The sequence below is a fragment of the Ursus arctos genome, unplaced genomic scaffold (assembly GCF_023065955.2).
Source record: "Ursus arctos isolate Adak ecotype North America unplaced genomic scaffold, UrsArc2.0 scaffold_2, whole genome shotgun sequence".
Classification (NCBI taxonomy): domain Eukaryota; kingdom Metazoa; phylum Chordata; class Mammalia; order Carnivora; family Ursidae; genus Ursus; species Ursus arctos.
The window spans coordinates 103,462,492-103,481,514 of record NW_026622874.1 but is presented as its reverse complement, the minus strand read 5'-3'; the positions used below and the strand labels follow the sequence as shown (position 1 = coordinate 103,481,514).

General features: G+C 55.9%; 1 protein-coding gene and 1 long non-coding RNA gene across 8 annotated transcripts in view; both read right to left on the bottom strand.

The window, feature by feature from the left end:
- The window catches only part of CUNH7orf50 (chromosome unknown C7orf50 homolog), a 128,026-nt gene that overhangs the window by 21,821 nt on the left and 87,182 nt on the right, over window positions 1–19,023 (bottom strand). The gene's annotated exons all lie outside the window — the stretch shown is intronic.
- On the bottom strand, window positions 3,342–8,633 carry LOC130544352 (uncharacterized). Of its 3 annotated transcripts, none has more exons than XR_008960570.1 (2): window positions 8,497–8,633; window positions 3,342–5,704 (listed from the first exon to the last, which is right to left on the bottom strand). It is a non-coding gene; the product is annotated as an uncharacterized LOC130544352 (long non-coding RNA). The 3 variants fall into 3 exon arrangements; XR_008960572.1 differs by having other exon boundaries at window positions 3,342–4,249; XR_008960571.1 differs by lacking the exon at window positions 8,497–8,633 and adding an exon at window positions 8,202–8,473.

Below are 19,023 nucleotides of genomic sequence, written 5' to 3'. Positions count from 1 at the left end.
AGGCCCAACGCTTGCACCTGTGGGCCAGCCGGAAGGCTCCGTCTCCACAGGCACCGTGCATACGCGGCCGCCTCGCCTCCCACGGCATTCACTACTTTCAACGACTGACATTTGCAGAGAGCTCTGGGGTTTGGCAGAGCTCATCTCCCCGAGCCCGCACACAGAGGTCTGTACAGATGGGGAACAGCAGAGGACAGTCTGTGGTGGGTCTGGAGAAGGGTCATGAAGGGCAGAGATGTCTGCCCAGCAGGGGGGTTCTGGCTCCTGAACCACCAGGACCAGGTCTCAGAGGGAAGCAGGGGCTGCACCAAGAGCTGACAAGGGTCCAGAAGGCTGGGCTTAGACGCTGCCCCAGTTCCTCCTCGGTTCAACTTTACGAGCTGTCGACTTTATACGGGCATCTAAAACCACAGGACTAGCCCCAGGCACATGTACAAGCCTCCACCTGGCCCGTCTCCACTTGTCAGCCCTAGCAGAGGAGTTGAGCCCGGAGCCATGTCCTGGCTCAGGACGAGCTTCCTCTGCAAGCTCCGGACAAGCTCTAGGCAGCAGTCCCCAGGAGCGGCTGCTCATCAAGAGCTGGGGAGAGATCGGGGGCAGGGAGGTAGTCTGGGGCTCAGCAGCTGCCCAACTGGGGTCTCCATCTGGGGGGCTCCTGCTCCCTACGAAATAGAAAACGTGGCTCGTGCTGACAGGTTTACATGCTACGGTGGCTTGTGGGGAGAACCCAGCCCACGTGCACAGACCTCTCGCCACAGCTGATGGCAGGAAGGGCAAGGCGAACCCGGGGCCCAGAGCAGAGGCCACACTGGCCCCGGTCAGACAGGAGCACAGTGCTCACCACACACCAGAAAGCAGGCTGAGGGCAAAGGCAACCCTCCAGCTGGGCCTCGTGTGGCATCAGGAAGGCAGGAGGCTGCCGGCACCTGTGCCCTGGGCCCGTGGACGAGGGGCACCCCTCACCCTCCAGGACAGCCCCCCCACTCCCACCACGGGGCCTGCGCCCTCCCTACTAGCTCCGTCCCTTCAGACCGAGCTGCCCCACCCGTGGGGCAGGGACCCTCTGCCTCTCCCAGGACCTGTGAGCCAACAGGGCACGCGGCAGGGGAGGCACGTGGTGTGCGCTGCAGGAATCCGGAGGGTCTGCCTCCCCGGGGGGAAGCAGCATTCCCGGGATGGTGTCTGTGACGGACAATGACCCACCTCCCCAGGGACAGGTGTGCAGGCAAGGCCTGGGGAGGGGGCGGGAAGTGCCTGAGCTCACCCAGCAGGCCAGTGACACAACCTGGACTGAGTCCTGCCCACTCCCCTTCCTCACCACGGGGCCGACGTTCAGAGACGGAGCGCGTCCACTGGCTACAGCAGAGCAGCTTGCTCCGGGCGCTCAGAGTGTCCACCCCCCAGCCTTGGTTTCTTTCCACTGAGGAGACATCAGAACTGCCTGGGCCCAGGGGTCGTGTCTCCTGCTCCATTCCTCCATCCGCCTCAGGGGGTGGGCCAGCCCACAGCACAAGCCCACGGCCACTTCTTCCCAGGGACGTTCCTTGGCCCGTCATGTCTGTACTGTTTTCTGCACAGTGTCCTGCCTTCACCGGGCCTCCTCCTGCTTCAGGAATGAGCACAGATCATGATATAGAAAGGTACTCCACATTCCCATTGTGGGGTCACCTGACAAGGCCCCAGCCCCCACATGGAAGGGAAGTGGGGCAGCCCTGGGGAAGAACTTCCCACCCAGCCACCCCACCTCACCTACACCCAGCTCTGGCTCCCATGGAAAAGCATGTGACTCTTGATCTCAGGGTCACGAGTTCAAGCCCCACATTGGGTGTAGAGATTACTAAAACAAACTAAACTTAAAAACAGTGCCACCCCGAGCAGAGACAAGTGGGCAGGCCCAGTGCTGTCATGGGATCTGCTCCTCCCCCGACCACGACTGAAGATGCAGCCACTGGGTTGGCTCCGGAGAGAGCCCAGAATTGTCATAAACCCCAAGTGGTTCCCAAGACCACTTCCGTGCAGTCCGTGCCCCAAGCAGGATGTGTGAGAGCAAGACGCCCCCCACCCGCCCAAGCTCACCCAGGCCCCAGTGGGCCTGCTGGCACCTCTGAAGAGGGGAAGTGTAGACCAGCACACGTGGGCCCCACTCGGCCAGGGAGCGGCCGGAAGCAGCTCTCAGGGGAGGTGAAGCCACTCGCACGGTCTTGATGCCCGAGGCCGGCAAAGCTGCCACCAGGGTCGGGAGGGGCAACACCTGCTCAGAGACTGACGGGCAGGGGACCCTCCCCACCAATCTGTTCATCGTGGTGGCAGAACTAAACTACTACAAATGGTTTTAAAAAGCATCAGAAGACAGTCTGGGGTCCGGGATCCTTTCCTCACCTAGGAAGTGCAATCAGCGGCTGGAGGGGCTGCTCTGGCACGGGGCCTGGGGCTGGAACCAGGAGCACAGGGAGTGCAGTCAGGCCACTTCAGACAACAGACCCCCGAGAGCAGGATTTGTGCTGGGTGTTCATTGATGGACCCCAGGCCATCCGACAGTGCTGTTACTCGCTGCCTGCCCTCACACGGGAGGACACCACCGCCGGCTCAATTACAGCAGCGCCCTCACCCACTTGTCACCTGGCAAAACCCATCAACTGACCACCCGACAGTCAGTGCGTTAGAACACCCAGCGGTAAAAAGAACGGTCAGGTGTGAGCCTGAAGCAGGGGGCCTGCTGTCAGGGACGCCCTCACACAGGGGCTGGGGATTGGGATGAAGGTGACCGTGACTGGAGGGGTTGGGAGGCACGAGCCAGGGAGCCTCCTACCCTTCCTTCTCTGCCCCTGCAGGCATGGGTAGCAAGGGAGGCACCACTCCCTCCGCGTACAGATGCAGACAGAACCCCGCCCGCGCCACATCGGTGTGGATCCTGAACCACGAGAACCACAGCTGTCCGTGAACTGCCGAGAATGCTCCAAGCAACACCTTCAGCACAGGTGGCCTCCAAAGCCACAGTGGGGTCTGGCACCCTGAAGCCAACTGTTCCACAGCCCAGAGTCCAGGGTCCAGAAGGGGCTCTGGAGACGGGGGTTCAGGGAGCAGCAGAAACAGGAAGCTGGCTCCAGCTTGCAGGCCTCCCCACGACGGAGCCCCTCTTCCTTCTGGTTCTGCACCTCGGAGCTGGGTGGGCAGGCAGGAAGCCCATGCCTCGCCCATGGCACCACTGGAAATTCTGTCCCAGCTCAGAGACAACCTGAATCATTAGACTCATTACCCGTTAACGAAAATTCCGGAGGCTAACTTACGTAACAAATTACCTTTTCCTTTTCTAGAAACACTCAAGAACAAGACAGGGAATGTTTCCTCTAATTTTTCAATGCAATGTTTTATTCTGAAATGAGCAGACACGTGCAGCTGTTAGAGGCAATACAGACCCCCCGCGTCCCCCCTTCCTGGGTTCCTCAGTGACACAGCCCGAGGAACTAGCGCCAAGGCTGCAGCCAGGATCATCAAGCCTTTCCGGGAACCAGAAACTCACAGCAACACCGAGCAGACTCCAGTTAGAGCCAAGGATACAAAATGTGCGGGGATGAACCGCCGCACCCTTGTACGGCCCATTTCCCCAAACTCTCTCTTACCACCCTAACACAGCTGCCTAAGTTAACGTGTAGAGTAGTCCATCCCTTGCCCCCGCATGAGTGGGACAATTTCTCCGTTCCATTGTTTGCAGTATCTGGATTAACAACTTCAGAAAACGTGCACACTGACAACTGGGGAAGCTGCCGTCAAAGGGGAGACGCGTGGCCCTGCGTGCGCGTGGTGGGCGTGATGCCCTCCGGGGTCTCGGGCTGGTGCTGAGCGGAGGCAGACGCGGGCTCTGGCCTCGAGGAGCTCACGGCCGGATGTAAGTGAGCTCCTGGAGGACAGGGAGAGCGGCGGCCAGAGCAGCTGTTCCGGGCGGTGGAGGCTCCTCGCAGAGCTCAGCTCCTGGATCCAGATGGCTACGCTGGTGCTGGGGCCTGCGGACCCTCTCAGGCGGCTTCCAAACACAAGACGCAACACCCACGACAGAAACCGTTACCAGCGCTGACACCAACCGCGCCTCGTGAGCGCATCTGCAGCAGGTCTGACAGACCCTGCACCGGGCAGTGCAGCCGAGCACAGGTGAGAGGTCTCTACCTGTCATGTGCCAGGACGCGCCTGTGCCCTCCGCAGGTCCTGCCAACGCCACTGTGCTCTGCCGCCGACATTTACGTGGAAGGTGATGCTAAACGTCAGTAGAAACAGCGAAAAGTTATTTTTTTTAAATTTCAGGTTCAGAATTTGAAAACTGGGATTCGGAACGTAACCCCAGCCTAAGCCTGGCTCCCCAAGCCTAGAGGTCCGCCACCACATGCCCTGGAGCCGTGGAACAGCCAGGCTCCTCCCCATCTAAATCCACCCAGCCGCAGAGCTGGACCCTCTTCCCAGAAACATACACGCAGGCACACACGTCAAAGACTCCAGGATCCCAACGCAACTCTGAGGAGATGAGGAATCGAGGGATGAAGTCTGGGGAGGGTCTCCCACACCAACATTCTCCAAACCCTAGGACCTGGCCTGCCAGTGGGACCTGACTCCCAGTCTCAGCTTGTGGGGGCCAGGGCCACAGGGCCACCTCCCTGGCCGCACGGCACAGCTTCAGGCTGGGCAGGCCGTGTGTACCCGACAGCCCAGAGCCGGGAGACCAGCATGGGTCGTGAGTGCCGGGAGGCCCAGCTTCTCTGCTGCTTCTTTTAAGCCCAGGCCAGAAACGGGAGTTTGTGGTGTGAGGGGGAAGTCTGCTAGAGACCAACATGCACCGAAGACACACAGGTGTACAGATGGGGGCCCAGGAGCCAGGTGAGAGATGAGCAGCCCCACGAAAGCTGTTTAACGGTCCCACAGAGCTTTCAGCCTGAGAAGCTGGGACTGGCTTATCGGGTGCTTTGGAGACAGGGTGGTTCCGAGCCAGCCAAGGAGAGCGCCTCTGCCCAGGCCCACGCCCAAGACTTGACACCACGGGTTCCTGCAGAGAGAGGGAACCTCCAGCCTTGCGGTGGGATCTTTACAAAGGTCAAATTAGGTTTCTGGAAACAAAGTCCTCTAATACTACAAATCACTTCTTTTATTTAGGACACATTTACCATTTCACAGCGGGTCTGTCCATCCATCCACAGTCAGCATGTCCAGCCCTGTCCTTGGAGGGCCCATTCTCTAGTGGAGGCAGACACAGGGATGGACAGGAGGAGCAGACAGGCTAGGGTTTTGGGGGAGACGGGGGTGGACTAATCTCCACGTTCCTGTGACAGAGAAGGAGGTGTGCAGATGGTGCCCACAGCGACTGGTGACCGACGGGGAGAGTCACCTGGCAGACATCAGTGACACGGTCCTCCTTTTACCTTATAAGCCAGAGGAAACCAGTCAGCAGCCAGCCCTGTCTCTGCTGCACAGAGTCCTGACCGGCAGAGACTCCAACAAGCCGCCCCTCAGCAGATGTGGTGGGACGACCCTGCCCAGGCACAGGTAAGTCAGCACCGTCAATGGAGGGCGCAGGGCCTGCCGCCCATTTCGGTTCAACGTGGAATGTGGGCGATCTCAGTACTGCCGCTACCAGAGCACCACCTGCAGCAGCCATCCAAAGCAAACCACAAGCCAGGCTCCCGGGGACAGAGGTGAAGAGCAGCCCTGTGCTCAAGAAGCCCTAGGTGGGGACAGAGGGACAACGTGTGAACAGGCTGAGCCTGGCTCTGCCTCTAAGCCTGCGGACGCCGGCAGCAGGGACAGGAATGGCCATGGGGGAAGGAATTGCTGATGGTGACCAGGAGAACGCCAACTCTGGCAGCAGAGGTGGGAGGTCAGGGGAGCAGGGGCACAACTCACAGGACACACACATGTCAACTCTGAGTGTCCCCACAGACTGGCAGAGCATACCAGGGCTGATGTGTTCACAGGCTGTGGAGAAGCTCAGGGGCAGTCTTCAGGGCAACGAGATCACACACCACAGGCTTCAGGGCAACGAGATCACACACCACATAGCAAAGGAGGCATGAGGACAGGCAAGACTCCAGGTTCTTCATCAGAACGTCAAGTCCACAGAGAATGAAGCTGGTAAATGGGGCCTCCCCTGCCTCCCTGTCGAGTCGAGGGGTGTTTCTTCTCACTGGGCATTTACGGCAAAGGGGGTTTACCTGCTCTAACACACTGTCTTAGGGCCTTCTGAGAGCAGGCAGAGTCCCCAACAAGGCTGCAAGGGGCCCTCCTTGCCAAGCCTCCCACCAGGCAGGCTGAGGAAACAGCGGTGGGCCAGGCGGACCCCCAGCACTTCACAGCCACACAGAGAAGGCATGGGCACCAACCCCCTAAAGGGAAAGGCTAACCGCTCAGCCGAGGCAGGGACCTTACTGGGTCTTCCTGGACCTCCAGGCCCAGAGGGCCACCCTTCCCCTGCCACCCCTTGCTGCCTTGGGTTGACTCCCTTAGGTATGACCTTTGTCATCCACGAGGACGACTGCCCCAACTGGGGGACTGGGCCCTCGTACGATTTTAGGGAACTCATAATTTGGACTCTGTAATGTTTTTCTCGCTACCAGTGGGCCAGCGCAGGCGTGGAGCCCAGCCGCACTGGGCATGATCAACAGTCTCATGGGGAATGTCACAGCTATGGCTTCTAGGCACGAGTGCTCCACTGGAAGGCAAAGGTCACATGTGCAATCCTGCCGACTGTTCACAGCAGGCCCCCAGCCACGCCCACCTTCTTCCTAGTGAACTCGCAATCCGCCTTCCTTTCATTTCCGGAAACGTGGGACTGGCCAGGAATGGGAAGGCTGCACGTTGTGTTTAATCTGGAAACGCCACTCTGGCAGGCTGATGGCCAGGACCGGCAGAGCCATGCCGAATATTAAGTATAAGAGTTGTAAATGAGTCTAGAGATAGCATTTAATACATTCAAACTATACTTCTCCACAACTTCCGGAAAATCAGCTGACACTTGCTCCTAATCTGGCTGTGCTGACCTCGCCACACATTAACAAAAATCAGATTCTGAATGTTTGAAAGCATACTACACAACTGCAGAAACATCTCCCTCCCACCTCTGTCCAGGGCTGTGGGAGCAAGCCCGGAGGGCAAGCTCCCCGAGGACGACCGCGGGAGGAAGCACTGGCTGCGTCTCTCAAGGAAAAACCTACAGTTCCGCACAAGACTTCTCAGTACGTTTTCGGTCTCTGGACCGTATTCTCCCTCAGCAGCTTTTGTGCCCTGAGGAAGAGGAGACGGCTGAGCCTTTGGGCACAAAGTGAACAGGGCAATTTGATCTAAATCCTCCTCTCAGGGGCCCCGTTGCCTTCTGGGCCCTGTGGGTTGTTCAGGACCCGCAAAAGATCTGAGCTACGGGAAAAAAACCAAAACATGTTATTGGCTCCAAGACAAAACAGCAAAATCAAAACAAATGCTCCACTGAATGTTTACAGTCTATCATTAAATCAATTCCATCAACTGTTAAATATAATTTTCAAAATAATTTCATCACATTTGGAAACGTGGGTTAGGTTTTTCTCACTTTGCAAGAATTCCTGAATGTACAGCGAAAAATCACACCCCAAATAATGAGTTACAGCCAAATAATTCCACAAGCAAAACAGTATTATACCCTGTTAGTTTTCCTCCCCCAAACCATGCTGTGCTACGTGTGGGTGGGCCTTGCAAAGGTAAGGCTGCCTTGGGCTACAAAAGCCTTGAAGATCTGTCCCAGGCAGAGAACACCACCCATGCCAGGAGAGAAGAGGGTAAGGACAGGTGAATCCCAGGGTGCAGAGTAGGGACACGGTTTAGACCACTCCCCAGTTTTACAAACACGGGGTGGTGAGCCAGGGGACTCGTGTTGGGTCACATGGCCTAGGGTTGAGACTAGAACCCAGCTCTCTGAAGCGGCAAGAGGGTCGGCGGACCTCAGAAGGCTTCCCCAAGTAGGAGCTGCTAAGGGTACAGCTCAGAGTCTCCCCCATGCCCCCCCTTCCCCCTCCAGAGCAGGACACAACTCGAAGACCACCCCCGTCCACCCCTCCCCCCGGTACAGGACACAGTTCGGAGCTCCCCCCTTCCCCGATCTCTCCCCGGTGCAGAACACAGCTCGGAGCCCCCCAACGACTAACCCCTCCCCCCCCGCCGCTGCAGGACACAACTTGGGGCCCCATCCTCACCGTGCAAAACGCGTAGGCTGGGGAGCAGGGCGCTCCGGGGCCCCAGGTCGCCGGGCGGGGCTCCCAGGACGACGTGACCCCTGCAGCAGCGTGGGCCCACCCGCGCCCGACGCCATGGGGGAAGGGCACCCCGCCCTCACGGTGAACCACCTTACTGGGGCCCGGGGTCTTCCCGGGCCGCACCCCCCCCAAGCACCCGCCGAACCGGGCACGCCCCGCCCTCCGCGCGCTCGGGTCGGGCAGATGCCGCCCCCCCACACCCACTCGGCCGTGCTCCCGGGCTCGGCGCACTGACCTCCGCGTCCCGGACCGTCAGTGTGCCCGGGGCCCGCCCGGCCGCAGCGCCCGCGTACTGCGCATGTCAGGCCGGCCCGGCTCGGCTGGAACCGGATCCAGCCGGCCGGGCGGTGACGCAAGCGCGCGGGCGCTCGGCGTGTGCGGACCCAGCGTGTGGGCGTGGCTCCGGATGGTGGGCGGGACCCCGGCGGGGGAGGGCCCAGCGTGTGGGCGTGGCTCCAGGCGGTGGACAGGGCCGGCTCCCGCCGCAGGTGGGCTCGGACCTCAACCCCAGCCCCAGCCCCAGTCGAGGTGCGCGCTGCGCCAGGTTCCTTATATAACGAGGCTGCTCAGAAGAGGAATGGCGACTCAGGGCAGCTTTTCGGTCCACAGCTGGGCCACCAAGTGGCACAGACAGAGCCCACGCTCAGAGGTCTGCCTATTTCCAGGCCCTGCTCCCGGCTGCTCCCGACAGGAAAGCCACTGCTGCAGCGCTCCCAGTTGCTCCCCATTTGTCCACCCACAATATGGACCCCCACCGGACTGGCAGGCTTTGGTCCCACGTGCTGGCCCCATTCCATCTCCACCACTTGCAGCACCCTTGGGTTCTTTGAACCTGGCCTGCTGTCTCCTCCCCAGGGCCTTTGCATAAGCTCTTCCCTTTGCCTGGAGCCTCATGACTAATCCTCTTCACTTCAGATCCCACGTCATCCTCAGTTTCAGAGAAACCTCCGCTTCACCTCCTGAGCACTCTCCACGGCCCCGCAGCCCTTCTCAGAGTGGTGACAGAAAAGCCGCTGCAGCCCTCCGACTAACATCTAGTCCCCTCGAACCAGGAGCTCCGCAAGGGTAGGGCTTAGGACATTTCCCACCCAATCGCAAGTACTCAACAGAGACCCACTGAAGAAATGCATCACAAAGCTTTTCCCTCACCACGTGAACCCCTAAATCTCTTCTCAAGCATGTGTTCCCTCCTGTAAGACTGCAAACGAATCTTAGGATGCGAGAAAAAACGACACTCGGGCAGCTAAGACCTTCCGAATCCACCCAGGGGCCTGTTGGAGACTCTGGTGGCAGGGCTGGTTGGGGATAGGAGCAGAGGGCGTCTCAACCACCACTCTGGCAAAGGTCAGAGGCCAGGCATCCCAGGACACTCTGTACTCTGGCTGCTGGGACAGCTCTAGAAGCCGTTTCTCCATTCACCCACCGTGTGCCGGGTGGTGGGTGTGGGCTTCCCGCTTTGGGTGTGGGTGTCCCAGCTTCCCAGCCCGATAAGGATCTCTAAGGTCCCAGAGCCAAGACAGATTCCTTCTGTGGTTTTCCTCTTGGTCATTTCACCGCTAGGCACAGGCTGATCCACAGAGGTTTGCTCAACAGTGAGGATGGAGGCAGGCACACAGGGACTGCAGAGGCCTGTGCCAGCGCCGGATGGACGGATAGACGGAGGGGAAGGCAGAGGGCAGGGTGGGGACAGCCTCCGTGCTCAGTGTTCTCACCTGTGCTGTCTTGCTTAATCCCTGGGATGTGGGCATCAGCATCCTCACTTCACAGATAAGGAAACTGAGACTCGGCATTGTTTTTTAAAAAGTTTCCAAGATTGCCGGTTTCCTGGAAAGGACTCCATTCTGGGACTTCTAAGTCCTAGAAGATCTACGTGCTGATTTTCTACTGCATTCCAGTGTCACTACTCAGCCTCAAGAGCCTTCTGATTGATTGCTTTCTTCACACCACCGTCTGGTTCCGGTGACTCAGCAGAGCCCTGGGAGCCAGGAGCGGGAAGGGGAGGGAGCTGGCCAGGCACACAGAGGTGCTGGCAGGGCACACCACAGGCAGGGACTGGACGCAGGGCTCCGTCGGAGTACGCGCTCACACCCTCCACCTGTCGCAGGCTCCCAGCCACTCTGTAGCCACACTTCACAGAGGAAGGGCCTGGGGCTCAGTGAGAGCCCCCAATGTGCCAAGCCTGCCTACTACCGACCTATTGCCCCTTCCAGGCCCTGCAGGTTGCATTCTACCACCCTTAGGGCACACACAGACGCCTGGGCACGGGGCAGGTGGGGCTCTCCCCCAAAGCAGGTCCTGCCAGGCCATGCTTCCCACCAGCTGTCTGACCCTGGGCCTCATCAGAGAGCAGCAGGCACAGGGCCACTCACTGCGCCCGTGGGGTTCAGTGTGGGGGGCCCAAGAGAAATGGTACCTAGTATAGCCTGAGAGCATTTGCGGACAAGGTCCAGCTGGCAGAATGACCAAGAGCTCTGCCTGCTGTGTGAGCCTGGCAGCAGCAGCTGCGCCCACCCCAAGGGACCCTAGAACCCCACCCTCTCCAGGCAACTTAGCTCAGTAGCTCCTGGTTAGGAAGAGCCGGTATCAACAAGGACCAGTACTCATTTCACAAATATTTGTTAAGCAATTTTTCACACTGAATACTAATTATACTGTGGGGTACAAACTAGACAAGAATGCCTGCAGCCACAGTCCGAATGTTTGTGTCCTCCAAATTCATATGCTCAAACCTCATCCCTGGTGTGATGGTATCTGGAGGTGGGGTCCTGGGGAAATGCATGGGTCATGAGGGCAGAGGCCCAGAGAGCTCCGTCGCCCCTTCCACCACGTGAGGACACAGCCAGAAGATGGCCCTCCAGGAACCAGGAGGAGGCCTTCCCCAGAACCCGACCATGCCGGCACCTTGATCTTGGACGTCCAGCCTCCAGAACGGTGGGAAATCAATGTCTGCTTACAAACCATGCCAGCTGTGGTATTCTGCTACAGTAGCCTGAAGTGACTGAGACACCTGCCCACGGCGAGATTACATAAGACTAAAATACTGAGGGTGAAAATTAGGTAGGATAGTTGGTGAGTAAGTTGATTTTACGTTTTGTGATTTAAATGTCTGGGGAAGGATGAAGGTCAAGAGAAACAGTGATGCGAATGCAGCATCTGAGACCCAAGGTGAGAGCATAGCCTTTGGTATGTGGGAGAAAGGGGGTACAGTGAGCACCCAAGTCCTGGGGAGGAGGCATGGAGGCCTACATGAGGCAGAAGAGAAGCTGGGTGGCTGGGGGCACAGGGGAGTATAGAGCCACCCCACCATGCACCAGAAGCATGAAATTCTCAGCAGACCTTCCCTCAGAGGCAATACGAACTAGCCTTCAAAAGCAGGGTGCTAGGCCCCCCAAGATCATGTTGGTCATTCTGAGTCATGAAGGAAAGAGTAAGTATGTTTGACATAGACATTACTAACTAGAATGTTCGGTCGATCCGTGTGCCCAGCTTCCCGCGCATGCCGCCTCCGGGAGGACCAGTCATTGGTGAAATCCACAGGAAATGCTGCGGGGGTTTGGAACCCCCACCTGGGGGGGGGTTCAGACAGACACAGCCTACAAAGCTCCCGAACACAGCACTTCCCTCCCACTGAGCCTCCAGGCACAGGACCCGCCTGGACGTGGTGTCTGGTGGACAGAAACCGGGTGTGGCAGAGGGGGATTAAGGGGTGAGGCCCCAGGTGAGCAGGGTCTGCTGTCAGCCACAAGCAAGAGGAAGCGAAGCCAAGTACAGCTCAAGGCCTTCTCCTGGCTCTGGTCTCTGGGCCAGGTTGGCTGCTCCCTTCCCTGGCAGGGCAGGGTCTCTATCACTACAGCCTTGGGAAGGGGAGGCCCCGATGTCCCCTGCAGAGCCTCACTTCCAGGCCCAAGTGGTGTCTCACTGGAATTCTATTAACCGCTGACAGAACACACAGCAGCTCCATGCAAGCTCTGGCAGAACACAGGCGAGGAGGGGCCACTTCCCAGTGCACCCATGAAGCCAGTACTAGCCTGGCAGCAAAACCAGACAAAAACAGCACAAAACAGAGAAAACCACAGACCAAAATCCCTCCTAAATATAAACGAAAGACCCTAATCAGCAACATATAAAGCGAACTGTAGACCACAACTGAGCGGAGTTTATTCCAGGGACGCAAGGCGGATTCAGTGTTCAAGAATCAATCTATATACCCCACCCTATCAACAGGCTAGAGAAGAAAGAGCACACCGTCGCATCAAACCAGGCAGAAAAAGCGTCTGACAAAATTCAAATCCCAGTCATGAGGTTCTTCCTCAGAAAACGGCTAACTGCAAGAAGCTTCCGGAACTCGATAGATAACATCCACACCCCCACCTGCCCCACCAGTCCAGGAGCAAGGCACAAAGGCCCTCTTACTTCTGCTAGCCCACATGAACCCTGGGGGTCCTAGTCAGCACAAGGCAGAACAAGGGAATCACAGGTGTTCAGATTGGAAAAGAAGAAACACAGCAGTCTGTATTTGTAGATGGTGTGGCGTCGGTCAGCACACAAAATCCCAAAGAACCTACAAAATAACTCCCAGACCTCATGAGTCCAGCAAGATCGCAGACACAAGATCAACACACTAAAGTCCCTTGTATTTCTACGACTTAGCAATAAACGTACAGAAACTCAAATTTAAAATACAGCACCACCTACAATTGCTCACAAAAAACCACCAAACTTAGTTGTAAATCCAATAAAACTTGTTCAGGACCTGCATGCTGAAAACCGAAAAGAAATCAGATGAAAGAAATCAAAGATGACCTAAGTAATGGGAGACATGCGGTGTTCAGGAACTGGAACCCAACCTGGTAAAGCCAGTTCTTCACAAGAGGAGAGACTGGTTTCATGCAAAACCCCGGCCAGACTTTTCACACATATGTACAAGATCATTCTAGGATTTATATGGAAAAGCAAGGAAGTAGAAAACTTAGAGTCATTCTGAAGAAGGAAAGTAAAATAGGAAGACTCACTCTGATTTCAAGACTTACTATATGGTTACCGCAGTCAAGACAGTGCGCTACTGACGGGGGGAGACACACCTGTGATCAGAAAGGAACAGAGAACCCAAAACTGCCTCACGAGCACGCTGAATTCTGACAAAGGTGTGAAAGTAATTCACTGGAGGAAAGACAGTCTTTTCTACAAATGATACTGGAGCAACCGGACGCCCACAGGCAAGAAATGAATCTTGAACCGAGGAAGATATACAGATGGCAAATAAACATACGAAAAAATTCTCAACATCATGCGTCACGTGCACCTGTTAGAACGGCCCAAATCCACAACACCGCCACCAGCGGACGCTGGCGAGGACGCGGAGCCGCGGGTTGCTGGGGGGAGTGCGAGATGGCGCGGCCGCTTTGGAAGAGTTTGGCAGCTTCTTACAAAACAAAGCATATGCTCACCACACAATCCAAGCAATCACCCTCCTTGGTATTTACCCCAGAGAACTGAAAACTTAGGTCTACGCCAAAACCTGCACACAGATGTTTACAGCAGCTGTATTCTTAACTGCCCAAATCTGGAAACACCCAGCATGTTCTTCGGCAGGTGATGGATAAACAGACCGTGGTCCATCCAGACAGTGGAATATTGGGCATCACTAAGAAGAAGTGAGCGCTGAAGCCACGGGGGACACGCAGAAACTGGAAACGCGTGTTCCTAAGTGAAGGAAGCCAGTCTGAAAAGGCTTTGTACCGAGTGATTCCAATTGTATGACATTCTGGAAAAGGCAGAACTATGCAGAGCGTAGAAGACTGTGGGTGCCAGGGGTTATGCAGGTGGAGGACAGGGTCGACTCGGCAGACCACAGAGGCTTCTCTAACCGTGAAACTGCTCCGTGTGATACTGTAGTGTTGGACACCTGTCCTCACACATTTGTCCAAACCCACGGAATGTACCCCCAGCCAGAGTGTACCCTACTGGGGAAGTGTGGACTCTGGGTTCATCGACTGTGACAAATGCACCACATAGAGGATGCAGATGATGGGGGGAGGCTGTGCGTGCGTGGAGACGGGCATGTGGGGAATCTCTGTACCTTTTGCTCAGCTTTGCTGTGAACCTAAAACTGGCATTAAAATAGTCTATTCAAACAAACAGACAAACAAACAGGGGTGCCTGGCTGGCTCAGTCAGAGAAGCGTGCCACTCGATCTCTGAGTCATGAGTTTGAGCCCCACATTGGGTGTAGGGATTACTTTAAAAAACAAAAAAATGTGACCTAACCCTCACACATGTTAACATACAAAAATTAACTCGGATGGATCATAGGCTTACCTATCACACATAAAACTTTTAGAAGAAAACAAAAGAGAAAGTCTTTGGGACATAGGAATTAATGAAGACTTCTTAAATATGACACCAAACGCAGATCCATTAAAAAAAAGTCAATAAACCGACTTCACCAAAAGTGAGAAGCTTCTCTTCTCCACGAAAGACCTTGCTCAGGAGGGCATAAAGATGAGCCACAGACCGGGACAAAGTATTCACAAACCCCATGGGTATGGAGAACACAGAGAGAACTCTTGCAACTCAACAGTAAGAAAACAAACAACCCAATTAGAAAATGGGAAAGAGACAGACATTTCACCGAAGAAGGTATAGGGATGGCAAATAAGCACACAGAGAGATGCGTGCTATCAGGAGGCATCAGGGCAGAGCAAAAGAAAGCGCACCAGGAGGGACCACTCCACACCTGCTGGCACAGCGGAGACCGGCGGGGACGACGCCCAGAGCCCGCGAGGCTGCAGACAGCGGAGGCCCTCCCACGCTGGTGGGAGTGCAGAAATGCTACAGCCACCCTGGAAAACAGTGTGGCTGGTTCTTCAAAAACTGAACCTGCACATGCCCTATGACCCAGCAGTTGAGAAATGAATCCGTATGTCCACGCAAAATCCCGTCACGACTGTTGGGTGCTCCAAGCTATCACAGCAGCAGAAACAAGCTCAGAGTGGTGAGTGAGTGAACACAACCCCCCCCCACCCGCACCACTACCACCGCTCGGAAATGAAACGGTCTACTGCTACACAACAACTGGGACCTGTCAGGACGTCAGGGTGAGTGAACACAGCCAAGCCCGACACGACACACGCTGCATGGTCCCATTTATGTAACATCCTCACGCGGACACAACTACAGAGCCGATCTGCGGTTGCCAGGAAGGGGTGCGCGCACGCATGTGTGTGTGTGTGTGTGTGTGTGAGAGAGAGAGAGACTGTGAGGGGCAGCACAACGGTGGAGGAGCCTTGCTGCGTCTTGTCCTCAGTGGTCGTGGGGGTAGGCATGAGCACTGTGCCACGGCGCCCACAACAGTTTCCTGGTTTTGATATGGTTCTAGAGTTATGCAGAATATGACCATGAGGGAAAAGTGGGGGAAAGGTACAAGGGACTGCTCTCTGCTATTTTTGCAACTTCCTGGGAATCTATAATTATTTAAAAATAAAAGACTAAAAAAAAAAAAAAAAAAAAAAAGCGAGAGCTCCAGAACAGAGACGGAACTGAAAAAGCAACTTCTGTGCCCCCAGTGTTGGGGGGGGCGGATGCTGGGTGGGGCTCAGACGCACTGGCCCCACTGGAGCTGCGTATGTTGGGGACAGCTCCACACTCAAGCCAGAAGGAGTAAGGCCACTGGCAGGACGCTGCCTTGCTCAGTCCTCACTTGGCTCCAGGCCTGGCCAAATGCCCAGCAGCCAGCCCCTGGCCCCAGCCCCCAGCCCCGAGCCCACGCTTTTCCAGGCTGTGGAGCCTGGGCCCCTCCTGTCCTTGCTGGACAGGCTGCACTGGGGGAACCAAGCAGAACTGTCAAGGCTCTCTCCCCAAGCCCCCGGCCCGGCAGGATGCTGGCACACTGCTTGGCCAGACCTGGGGGCTGGGGTTTTCTGCGCTTGTGGAGAAACAGCCGCCCTTCTGGCTTCCTCACTCCCGAGCTTCTTGGGCAAAAGACAACAAGTGCAGCCTCACGGGCAGGCTCCAGGACAGAGCAGGCTGTGGAAAGCCGCTGGGGCGCCAGCTCCTCCAGTACGCCCACTCCCCCTCCTTGCAAGATGCGCTCCATGCACATTATTTTTAACGCCTACGAAAGGCTTGGGAGGAGGAAAAGCAAACTGCCAGCATCGAGATTCCAGTTCTTCCCGTTCACTCCCTCTGGGGGGCTCAGTGCCCGCAGTCTGCATGCCCACGAGGCCCCACCTGGGGCCGAGGCTGGTGCGGGGGCTGGGCCCTGCGAAGCAACCTCGTGAGGGGAGCCCAGGACGGGTCTGACCCTGACCTGTCCCCCCTCACTCCCACGTCACCAGCAGCAGCGCGGTCTCTTTGTTTGGACCCCTCTTCTGCATATTTTACAGGAGATCCCAAAGATACACAAAAGGATATTGAATCCTGGCGCGTTCAGCAGTATGGCCCATCTTTCCAAGGGCCTAGCCTCGGATGATTCTGAGGCAAAGCCCAGACATCACATCTATGTTTAGTATCTACCTACACACTTAAGCACCAAACTCTAAGGCGCTCATGGGGAAAGGAGGCGAGGAGCCCAGGGCTGCGCAACTGCGCTCCCACGCCCAGGAGTGGGAGCAAGGAAGGTTTCTCTTTGCCCAGCAACAGCCCAGCCAAAAAGAAGCCCTCGTTCCGGCCCCTCCAGTGGGCTCCTGTCCCAGGCGGCACCCTCACTGCCCCTCCTGTTCTCAGACTGGCCTGTGGATCACGGTGCTAGGCCCATGCTGACTGCAATTCCTCTGCCCTTCTGGAATAAAGAAGGAACTACTTTTCTGATAAAGTAACTGGCTGTTCTATTTTTAGGGTTAACATTACATACATGTGTACGTGTACAGTATAATACAAACAAGATTATATAAATAAAAAATATCTAGCTACGAAAAACAGCTTTTTCTAAGAAACAGCATATCTTTATTAACTGTGTATATGGAAACTGGATTGTGAGTTCTTCCTGCCTAAAATTGGGGCAGAAAAGTTTGATCAGATGAGTCCGATGAAATGCCAAGTTGTTCTCTGCCTTTATGGGTGAGTATGCCCGTGATGACAATGGAGAAATCAGCGGCCCAGCTCTGAACCCACATCCAGATGTCAGCCACATGCTTCCCATCTAGCCCGTGGGCTACGGTGGGGCTCTCTCACCAAGCCTCCATGCTGCCTTATCAAAGTCTAACACACTTTACTGGAGCCCTGAAAAACATTAACCTATGTTAATAGAACCACACAAAAGTCATGATACAGAACCCTACTCTAAACCACTCCTAAGACCTAACAAATTAACTTTGAACATTGCTTGTCCCTGATCAACACATCACCTAGGATCAAATGTACAGTGTAAGCACAGAATTACTGAAAGAAGGGGCACCTTTAAAACGAAGATGACCCTGACTCTGTCGAGGCTAGGACAGCTGGAACCCTCCACATCCCGGCCTCCAGCCCCCAAGAGAATGACTCTGGATAGCAGGCTACTCTCAAGCTCCCAGCCAGCAGTCAGAGTCTCCTCCATGTGGAATGTAGCCTTTCTTATCGACTGCCACTCCAGAATCACCAGGAAGACTTGCCAAGTCTCCAGACTGTGCTAAGCAAAGGGCCATTGTGATGTGTCTATAATCCAGGGAGGGGCATCTCCGTGATCTCAGCAGAAAACTGGGCCGGAGTCTCTCTTTTCACTGCAGAGTGCAGTGCACAATTAGGGCACCAGTCTTGTGACCGCAGCGAATGCAGCCACAAAGGCACAGCCCTGGGGGCCAGGGGCCCCCAACTCCTACTCCTCAGGAACCCTCACCAGCCATCCAGGGGAGGCCAACTCCATGTGGTTTTCACAAAGTGACATCTGGGTATGATGCAGTCAGAAACCCAGGATGCAGGTCCAGCTCCCACGGCTCTTACGCCCCAGTCCACGTCTGCCCAGGATGGTGCTGCTGTCCCCACACACATCGGACTCTTCTGCGGGAACTGGCCTCAACAGCTGGGGAGCAGCTAGCCGCAGGATACCAAGCTGTAGCCATCTGGAGCGTTGTTCCCATTCCCGAGCTAGAAGATGCTCACCTTGGCTCAGCTGGAGGGTGGGCCTACTTACCCCCCCACAGACTCTCTGCCATTCTTCCTGACCCCGTTTGCCTGCTTGGCAGAGGAAGTCTTCCTTTGCAGACAAGGCAGTGTAGGTGACCTGAGCACTAAGTGCCTTCGATGGAGCTGAATGTCCGCTTATCCCAGTTACAAGGAGCCGCTCTTCTGGTCACCAAACACCCCGTAAGCACACCTCACGAGACCTGGCATTCCGGGGACTCGGAGCAGGAACTCTGCTAAGGCCACTCAGACAACAAAGACAACACTTTACTTGGGCAGATTGGGTCCAAATCCTGACCCCACCATCTGCTGTGTGACCTTGGGCAAGTTGCTTAAGCTTTCGGAGCCTTGATGCAACTTAAAATGAGACTATTATATTTCATTGCGGCTAAGACACGTTTTCTCTCTCATTTTAACATCTCTAAAATCGGGATGCTTCTTATAATTGACAGTGTCAGAATTTAATTGGCAAATTGTTTTCTTTGTAGTGGCTCATAAAGCCATGGTGTATGTAGCACTGACGACGTCTTGGCTGTGACGAAACGTGCAGTAAATACCTCAAGAGGCTGCTCTGAGGGCCTGGAACAGGAGCTGTGTGGAGTGCCAGCTGTGGCCAGATGCCTACTTCTGCAAACCCACTTCTGGTGTTGGGCTGAGAAGCCAGT